Here is an 11,097-nt window from a genome sequence, read left to right as displayed (position 1 = left end):
AGAGATTTCTCCATCCAATGGTTGTTGGATAGTTTGACAGAAATTGGTTGAGGCTCATTCGTCATGGTGGTGACCAAAAAATTAGAGTCTGTAGAGTTTTTGTTAGTTTAGGAGTAACCAGGAGAGGATCACTAATCATGGTGGCCTTCAGCAGATGGTAGTCCATAGATCCGAGAGAGAAACAATTTTTTGTCTAATAGTTCCAACATACTATGAAAGAAGTCAAGTCTTCCATCTCATGGGAGTGAGCGATCCATGTATAATTTGTTTAACATCTTAATAAAAGAATTGAGCAGCACAATAGCAACATGGCGGTTTTTTTCCCAAGATGGGTTTTCCACCATAAACACTTGTTTCCATGTGTTGACTCATTTTATGGTTGAATGCATATTTTTGGTGCACTAATCTCTGCTTATATTTTCCAATTTATGCATTCTTAAAGATTAAATAATTGGAGAAATTTTTTAAAAGTTCCACACTACTAATTCACCGCCCCTCAGTAGTGATCTAGTTTCCAACAATTGGTATCAGAGCACATTTCTAACATGTATAGTGTCTACCTCTTCTCCAAGTTTTCTTGCACTTCTTGATGAATCATTTGGATTTACTAAATGAACTTGCAAGATTTGTCTTCATGACTTCAGTCACTAGAATCCTCATCCTTCCCAAGGACCAAATCTAAGGGATATTTCAGCAGGTACCCAAAGCATGTCTCAAATGGTGAACTTTGAGTAGAAGCATGCAAATTGCTACTGTGTGCATGATGTAAATAATGGCTTTAGTCATCCCACAACTTAGGATTCTTGCTGCAATACCCTTGGAGGAAATGAACTGTTATTTTATTGATGACCTTTGTTTTCCCGTCGGTCTATGGATGGAATTTTGTACTCCTATTTAGCTTGGTGTCCATAATCTTCCACAAGATGGTCCAAAAATCTCTAATAAATTGAGAGTATCGATAAAAAACAATGGATGTGGGTAGTCCAAAATGGATCCATACATGCTAAAAGAAAAGTTGAGTAGTCTCCTCAACAATAATATGATTCTTACATGGCATCAATACACACATATTACTAACCCTATCCACCAATGCATACAAATAGTCATGACCATTTATTGACAAAGGAAACCCTCCTAAAAAATCCATGGAGATACTCTCCCAAGGATGAGAATGAATAGGGAGTGGTATATACACTCCCGATTTTCTATTAGTGGGCTTACAAATGGAGCACATCACACACCCCTTTACATATTTGGTTACAATTTATTTCATTCAAGGCTAATAAAAAACCTTTGCAAGTGAGACATAGTGTTTCCTACACCAAAATGACTATACCTAAGAGAATTGTGAGCTTCTCAAATTACATGGTCTCTTTCACTTGTAGGAATACATAGCTTTCCAAGGTGGTAAAGTAGTTTGCCCCACAATTGGAAGTTTGCCACCTATGATCCATGGGTTAGATTCTCATAAACCTCTTTAAAATATTCATCATTATCATACTGTTCAACATATATATCATGAGATAAAGAAGTATTTTTCAAAACAATAGATGAAAAAATAGGAGGTCTAGAAATCATATCTACCACTTTGTTACTTGTACCTTTCTTTTACTTGATTACCAAATAGAATTGTTGAAGGAATCCCATCCACTTGGAATGATGATCATGTTCCAACTTGGTTTACAATTGGAGATACTATAAGGCTGGTGGTCTGTATGTATGATAGTCTCATTCCCAATCAAGTAATGCTTCCATTTCTTGACACTTTGAAACAAAGCATACAACTCCTTGTTATAAGTGGGATATTTGATAACAGCTTGAGAGAAAATATTTGAATGGTAACAAAATGGTTGCCAATGCTACATCAACACTGCACCCATGGCATAACCACTACCATATGTATCAATCTTGAATGGATTTTGAAGGTTTGGCAAGGATAGTACTTACATGGTACTAATATTTTCCTCTAGGGTGTTGAAAGCCTTTTCTACTTTCCTCCCCACTAAAAATTATGCTTCACACTCATTAGTACATGCAAAGGAGATGCAATTCTAGAGAAGTTAGCTATGAATCTCCTCAAGTACTACACTACTCCAAAAAAACTTCTCACTTCTATTACATTGGTAGGCTTAGTCCATTTAAAAATTACATCAAATTTAGAAGGATAAAACTTCAGGTGAACTCCTCCAACAATAAGACCCAAATACACCAAAGAATCTTTTCCAAATTCACGTTTAGAAAATTTTACATACAATTTCTCCTTTTTCAAAATATCAAGTACTCGTTTTACATTATTTACATGATCATCCCAGGTCTGTTGGAAATAATACTGAAAGGGGGGGGGGGGGGGGGTGTGAATCAGTATTATCAGATCAATAATAATTTTTCAATTTGATACTCAGATTCATACACGCAGCTTCAGTTAAGGATATCAGCGTATATACGCGACTTCGTTAAGGGAAACTAGCGTACATGCAGTAATCTTATGATTCAGTTAGCTTATCTTCAGTAAATGCATCATAACATTATTAACCATATTAATAGTAAACAGGTGCAGTATAACAGAACAGATCATCACACAAAAGTCACACACATGAATACCATGATTTAAGGTGGAAACCCAATGTGGGTGAAAACCACCTGCTGCAATTCGTCTCTTTCTTCTTTAATAAGAAACTTCTTTTACAATGTACTGGTGCAGTCCTTTACCATCACATAGGCTACAACCTGCAGAGGGCTACAACCCTCATAGCTCTTGTACTAGCCGATCCATTTACTAGTACGTAGGTGCCAACCCTACAGAAGGCTACAACCTTCACTCGTTTTCCAGCTGCTCCTAGAAGGGAGCTACAACCCCCTGGCTCTTGTACTGGCTGATGTGTTTACCAGTACGTAGGTGCCAGCCTACGATCTTCCCGGGACCACGTTTCATACATTTTCATACTAGATCCATGAAACTATCACCATTGTAGTACAACCTGCATCATCAATCTCTGAATCACCCAATACTGAATCACTGAAACCCTGTCAAGAACACAGACAACATAACAACAACCAGATCCAACTTCATCTTCATACTTCACATTGTATACGCTACTTGGATGAACCCAACCTGCGTGTATACGCTCTTTTTCCAAAGCCAACCTGCGTACAGATCTGCAAATTCAAGCTTAAAACTCCGCAGCTATATCGGACATCAAAACATACCCAGATCATAATAATAAACATGCGTCAGTAGATCTAGTCTATCCACAGTCAAACCATATGAAGATAATCATTCCAAGCCTTGAGATCTCGATCCATCATCCTCCACATGAGTGAAACCTTGGTTCAGATCACCAACCCATAACCAGCATTTGGTTCTCACACTTCCTCAGATTTTCATCACTCACTCACTCACCGATCTGGCCTAATGATCTTCTCCTTATATAGGCTTAGGCCCTTCACAATACCACGGTCCAAAACCATAGTAACACAATACCATCAACTTCAAAACTAGGGATCAACACGTCCATCGAGACACCATGGTCCAAAACCATAGGCACAACTTCCAAGGACTAGCCGCCACGGACCAAAGATAAGTTTTCCACATGTACGCGCTTTTACTGAAGCCAACCTGCGTGTACACACTGATTCTCCTTAATGAACCTGCGTATATCTCTTTCTTGTCCTGCTGTACTAAGATCTATCCTCTCATTAAGTTGCCATCACCTGTACCTGTCTCTGAGTGAGTTGCCATCAAGGACAACACTTGTATCATAATGCCAACAATCTCCCCCTTTGGACTTGATGGCAACCACCACACCAAGTCACTCTCCCCCTTTGACATCAAGGGCAAAGGGCGGACCAAGATATTCTCTTCTTTGGTATACCTTCTGTTGTCCATACTCCCCCTGAGTACCTGCTGAAATCTCAAAATGTGCTCCCCTTTTGTATATGCCAAGGTGTACCAATCTATCCATGCTCCCCCTGAGTACATGCCAAGTTGTATCAATCCATCCATGCTCCCCCTGAGAAGATGCTAGTTCTAAGACCAGCAATCCATTCAAGACCATGACTATCATTCATTATATATGATCTGCACCATAAGCATCAGTGTCCGAACCTACAATACCATTCCTTTGATCAAACAGCAAGATGTATCATTTGGCTTTATAGACTTTATCCACAACTGCTAACCATAATGCCAACAATGCATTATTTGAAGTATATGCTCCCCCTGAGCCTGTGCCATGCCATCATCAACATAGTGACTGAACCATATCAGACTTCTGTACTGCTGCTTTTCTTCAGAACATCATATACGTGACTGTGCAGCGTATAACTCGCATATATACGCAACTTGTCTTCATGAAACCCGCGTATGAGATTTGGAACACAGATGTTCCACACTTCCAGTTTCCTCTGAATCAGTCATGTCAGTATACTCTGCTATGCCACATCTTTCTGGATGTACTTCCTTTTTCTTCCATATTTTCAACTGTGATGATGTTTTCTTCTTTTGGTTTGGTGTCCACAATCTTCTCCTGCATTCTTTCGCTATGTGTCCCAACTTGTTGCATACATAACATCTTACATGTTTTATATTCCTTCTGTAGCAATCAGCAGCTTTGTGACCAAACATATTGCAAGAAAAAAAATATCCCTTAAAGTACCTTGAATGTGATGATCTTTCTACATGATGGTATTGAACCCTTCTTCTTCCACATCTAGCTGCAACATGTCCAAGATTATGACATACATAACATTCAACATTATTCATAGGAGGAGTAAAATATTTTCTTTGAGGAGTCTCTTTCTTTGATCGTTGATGGGGTTGACTTTTCATCTCCTTGTTGATCATTTTAGATTTCTCTTTAGAGTTCCTTGCCTCACCTTGTGTACTAGATTCACCTTCAAAGGATTCATGAAAACCAAGACCAGTCTTGATAGCAGGAGATCGTTGACTACTAAGAATATCATCCAAAATCTTAGTACTATCTTGAAATCGCAATAGTTTATCCTTTTCTTCTAATTTACCTTTCAAGATATTTACCTCAACTTGATGTTGTTCTTCCTTTTCCAGACATTTCTTTGTCAAAGTCTCTTCAGCTTTCCTTCCTTCATCCAACTGATGCCTTAGTTTTAGGATCTCGTTTTCTTGCTCTTTATTCAGTGCTAGCAGCATTTGTCGAATTCTGGAGGCACATTCCAACTGATCTTCTAATCTGATGATTTCTTCTTTGAGGGCATTGTCCTTTTTGCTAGGTAGATCTTGCTGATCTATGATTTGATCTGATGCTTCATTTGCTTGTCCATCTTCAATCTGAGGTGATTCAGGATCTGAATTTTTGCTTCCACTTAACGGCAGGTTGTCATTGTTCCTTTGAGTTGTCTTCTTCTTCTGACGTGCTTTCTTCCCCATTGCTCTACGAATCTCCTTCAAGCGATCAAGCTTCTCTGAAGGACTTGCTCTGATACCAATTGTTGGAAATAATACTGAAAGGGGGGGGTGAATCAGTATTATCAGATCAATAATACTTTTTCAATTTGATACTCAGATTCATACACGCAGCTTCAGTTAAGGATATCAGTGTATATACGCGACTTCGTTAAGGGCAACTAGTGTACATGCAGTAATCTTATGATTCAGTTAGCTTATCTTCAGTAAATGCATCAGAACATTATTAACCATATTAATAGTAAACAGGTGCAGTATAACAGAACAGATCATCACACAAAAGTCACACACATGAACACCATGATTTAAGGTGGAAACCGAATGTGGGTGAAAACCACCTGCTGCAATTCGTCCCTTTCTTCTTTAATAAGAAACTTCTTTTACAATGTACCGGTGCAGTCCTTTACCAGCACGCAGGCTACAACCTGCAGAGGGCTACAACCCTCATAGCTCTTGTACTAGCCGATCCATTTACTAGTACGTAGGTGCCAACCCTACAGAAGGCTACAACCTTCACTCGTTTTCCAGCTGCTCCTGGAAGGGAGCTACAACCCCCTGGCTCTTGTACTGGCTGATGTGTTTACCAGTACGTAGGTGCCGGCCTACGATCTTCCTGGGACCACGTTTCATACATTTTCATACTAGATCCATGAAACTATCACCATTGTAGTACAACCTGCATCATCAATCTCTGAATCACCCAATACTGAATCACTGAAACCCTGTCAAGAACACAGACAACATAACAACAACCAGATCCAACTTCATCTTCATACTTCACATTGTATACGCTACTTGGATGAACCCAACCTGCGTGTATACGCTCTTTTTCCAAAACCAACCTGCGTACAGATCTGCAAATTCAAGCTTAAAACTCCGCAGCTATATCAGACATCAAAACATACCCAGATCATAATAATAAACATGCATCAGTAGATCTAGTCTATCCACAGTCAAACCATATGAAGATAATCATTCCAAGCCTTGAGATCTCAATCCATCATCCTCCACATGAGTGAAACCTTGGTTCAGATCACCAACCCATAACCAGCATTTGGTTCTCACACTTCCTCAGATTTTCATCACTCACACTCACTCACTCACCGATCTGGCCTAATGATCTTTTCCTTATATAGACTTAGGTCCTTCACAATACCATGGTCCAAAACCATAGTAACACAATACCATCAACTTCAAAACTAGGGATCAACACGTCCGTCGAGACACCATGGTCCAAAACCATAGGCACAACTTCCAAGGACTAACCGCCACGGACCAAAGATAAGTTTTCCACATGTACGTGCTTTTACTGAAGCCAACCTGCGTGTACACGCTGATTCTCCTTAATGAACCTGCGTATATCTCTTTCTTGTCCTGCTGTACTAAGATCTGTCCTCTCATTTAGTTTCCATCACCTGTACCTGTCTCTGAGTGAGTTGCCATCAAGGACAACACTTGTATCATAATGCCAACAAGGACTTTATAAAGAAAAGTATATCATCAAGATACAAAAGCACAAAATAATCTATAAAAGGTCGAAAGACATTTACCCTCATGAATGTAGTTGTGCCATTGCAAAGCCCAAATATCAGCCATTCAAACAACCCTTGCTTGGTTTTGAAAGAAATTTTCCACACATCATTCTCTCAAAGTATGGTTTGATGGTAACCACTGCATAAATCAAACTTAGTGAAATAAATGACATTCTTCAATTGATCAAGTAAATAGTCTATATGAAGGAGATGATATTAGTTTTTTGTCGTGATCTTGTTGAAAGCCCAATAATCCATTCATGTCCTCCATGTGCCATCTTTCTTTAGCAGGAACACAATTGGTGAACCACATGGAGATGAGATAGGTAGGATGACTCCTTGGTCCAACAAGCCCTACACTTTCTTCTTGATTTCTTCCATTTTAACAACTGACAACTTGTACATACCCATGATTAGAAAAGAGGCATATTTTTGGAGGTGAATTTCATGATGGATCTCCCTTTTAGGAGGAAACCCACTTGATTCCAAAAACATCTCATCATGGTTAGAGGAAATATCATACATTTGTTTCTCGTGAGATGGAATACAATATTTAAAAGAATCATATGCTTCAACATATTTATTCCCTCACAACCATCAGCATACACTTGTTTCTAGAGTTGACAAGCCTTTTCATCTATCCTACACCGACAAGGGTTGAATTGATCTTTATGTGGTGAGCTCTGACAATATTTCCCACCCCATTCTTTGTGAGATGGTATTCATTCTCAAGCTTAAAAGATACTTCTTTCCTATCATACAAATATGGGCTTCACAAACTATGCCACAAATATATAGTAGGAAAACATCTAGATCAACCTCATCTATCAACTTTGAAGTAATGGAAAACCTAACCGTACATTTCTTGGTTACATTGAGTTTTGCATTATCACACACCAAACCAAGAGGATAAGCTTTTTGATGAGGTTTGGTTTCCATACCCAACTTCTTAACAATATCTTCTGAAATCAAATTAACTTGAGAACCCAGTTCAAACAGTGTATCTATTTTGGTATTCTTAGAAACAACCCTAATATGGAACAATTCACTTCTTTTCTATTCATCAACATGATATTCATCTATATAACTTGAACTAGTATGATTATCATAGCTTGAATTAACATTAAGAGAATTGTTACATTTTATTCCAACAATTGTAATATTTATCTCATCACTAGAATTAGATCCAAAGTCATGTTGTACTGTAGCAACCGTCTTAAGCTTGACCTTTCCATCATACTTTGGCTTCAATTCTAGATGCATCTTCCAACAATTCTCCCCATCATGATATTGTTCCTTGCAATGAGTGCAAGAAGGATTCCTTATTCTTTCTTTGTTATCACTATCTTCTTGCCCTTTCATTTTCCTTTCCCTTTGAATTTGTTAGTTTGAGGCTTTGATGATGACTTCTTTAGATGATGTTCCTATCAATGCTTACCCTTTCTTTTAAGATGAATAAATTTCAGACTACCCTCATCAAGAGTAGTGGGTTCAAACAACAACAATAAATATTATAGATAACCATGTAAATCACCAATATATTTCGTCACAATATCAGGTGAATCTAAAGGAATACCCAACACCAATTCTTGCTTCCTAAATTCCTCTATAGAACTTTGAATATTTTGGCCTTTTCCATGACTCAGGTTTTTCCATTCTCTCCTGACTTTTTTCCTATAACCCAATGGATAAAATTTCCCTCTTAATTGAGAAACAAACTGATACAATAAAGAAAGGAGTTTACCAGTGTGCTAACTACCTTTCTAAAGCTTTCTCTCCCACCATATAAGAGTTGTGCCTCCCAGTTAAAGAGATTCCAACTAGATATTTTCATCATCCTCTTCGATTTGTTGTATTTGATAATGTAATTCGATCTATTTGATCCAATGGTTTAATTTTTCTACATTAGAATCTCCATTAAACATGGGAAAATCAAATTTTACATTCAACTTAAAAAATGGCTTTTTAGAAGCATCTATATGTTGTCTATTAGAATGATGAGAAGAACATGAAGAAGAAGAAAATTCAATAGATTATGGAGATGGATATTTAGAAGGGTCTCCTCAATTTCCCTGATTTACTGAAGCATTGTCCTTTTCTTTCTCTTTCTTCTTCTTTTCCTTCTTTAATAGTTTCTTCTCATAATCTACAAAAAATTTATATACCTTGTTTTCCATGTTATACAAAGCTTTATGGAAATATTCCTCATTCTTGGAGTGAACATCGTCATCCTCCATTTTCATTCTTTGTGTTGCATGCCCAATCTCTGGGTCAAAATATTTGAGTTCTCCTTCACCCTTTTTATGTTTGTCTTGGGTTATCATCCACACTTGCAATTCACATCAATAAGAAGACCGCCATGATACCAACATGATCTATCATATTTAGTTTGATTGATGTTAGCAAAATTTCATAAAAGAGCATGTAAAAAACATATATTCAAACACATAAATAAGATGCAACATAAAAGGAGACCATAAAGAAAATGCACATGATGTTTGATAATGGAGTTCTTCCAATGTGGATTACATCCCTAAAATTGGTTCAAAATGGGGAGATATATTCATTCATATCAACAAAATAAAATAAGGTGTATGGAAAAATACACCATTATACCTCAAAGCTTGGGAGTGACCTAAAAATGGGCTACTCAATTCCCAAAACTAACAGCACCATTGAAACCGTGATGAAATTAATAGAAATTTGAGTATAAAATTAGTTAGGTTCTGTCACTATCAAATTTGGACCCCCAGGGAATATCTAAGCTTCCATAATAGATTTTGTATGGGAGTATTACCCTAGAATATGCCCCTCAAAAGATACATTTTCTTGTAGTTCCACAGGCCTAGTTCCACCTACTCCTAGTTCCAAAAGTTTTGTGTTCCACTTTGTCCCCGCCAATCCTTCACTCACAACATTGTAAGAGTTTATAACGCTCGTGGGTGGAAACCAGCCAAAGGCCGTCGAGTTGGCGGGTTGGATGGTGCAATGTTTTTAAGCCATGATGGTTATGTGGGTTCATGGGTTCCAACTTGAAAAACTCCCATTTTATATTAAAAACAATGTGTATTGTTTAGATGGTCAAACTATTGGCCCATATGAATCATGTCGCCAACATGTATATAGTGAGGTGATTGTAGGTCCAACAATAATTTGTTGTGTTTTCTTTATATTGGTTATGTGTTTGACCCTCGTGGCTTTCGAATTGAACTTTGATCTGAGTCACTTGGCCAATATTTCGCCACCATGGTGCCACATGGTGCCATCTCATTGGTCCATGTGGCATCACACCATTGGTCAGTCAATGTTGATGTGTTACACATGGCACACCTCTTTGGTCGATAGATGGTGCCTCTTGGTTGGCCCATGTGGCTATCATATTTCTAACATGGCTGATAATGGGTATTCCATGTGGTATCTTGTGGGAGTTCCACGTACCACCTACAAAAAAAAAATTGTTGTTTGTCTTGAACTTCACATGGGCATAAATTTCACATACACAGTCAGATTGAGGTGTTTTTTGCATCGTTGCAAAGCTCTCACTGAGATCTATGATTTGGTGTTGGTTTTACTAATATTTTAGGAATTTTATTTTTAGGCCTTTCGGGATCTTCCCGAATCATTATTACATGTGATAAAGGATTTGAAAGGCTTGAGTATTTTTCATTTAATGTGTAATATTTGAGTAGTGAAGTCTCACCTGGATGGGGCCAAGATATTGGCTAGATTGGTTGTGTTTAAACCAAGGATAATAATAGATATATTGTTGGATAACATTTCCTTGACTGGGGTTTTTTAGTGTAAATCATTCTTTGTGTATGATGTTGTTGTATGTGTGATTATTTTCATTATTCATTTGCTATTGTTCTAAATACTAAAAGTGTTATCAGAGCTCTGGTTGGCTAGATTGGTCTTAGAAAACTCATCACCTATAAGAGAGGATCCTTGAAGAGAGGTCTAGATCATAACAAGGAGAAGAAAGTAGTCATGTACATTCCTTGCCTTGTTCCTGTGCCTATGTCAACTTCAATAATAGAAGCATGGCTAAAAAATCAACATCCCATATGTGAGGTTCACCCATCATGTTCGTTATATTCCTCTTTTGGTAGTTCTAAAAATTTAGAA

The sequence above is a fragment of the Pinus tabuliformis genome, chromosome 9, assembly GCF_031772625.1.
Source record: "Pinus tabuliformis cultivar Carrire ecotype Pingquan chromosome 9, CPIR1, whole genome shotgun sequence".
NCBI lineage: Eukaryota > Viridiplantae > Streptophyta > Pinopsida > Pinales > Pinaceae > Pinus > Pinus tabuliformis.
This window is presented reverse-complemented; position numbering follows the sequence as displayed.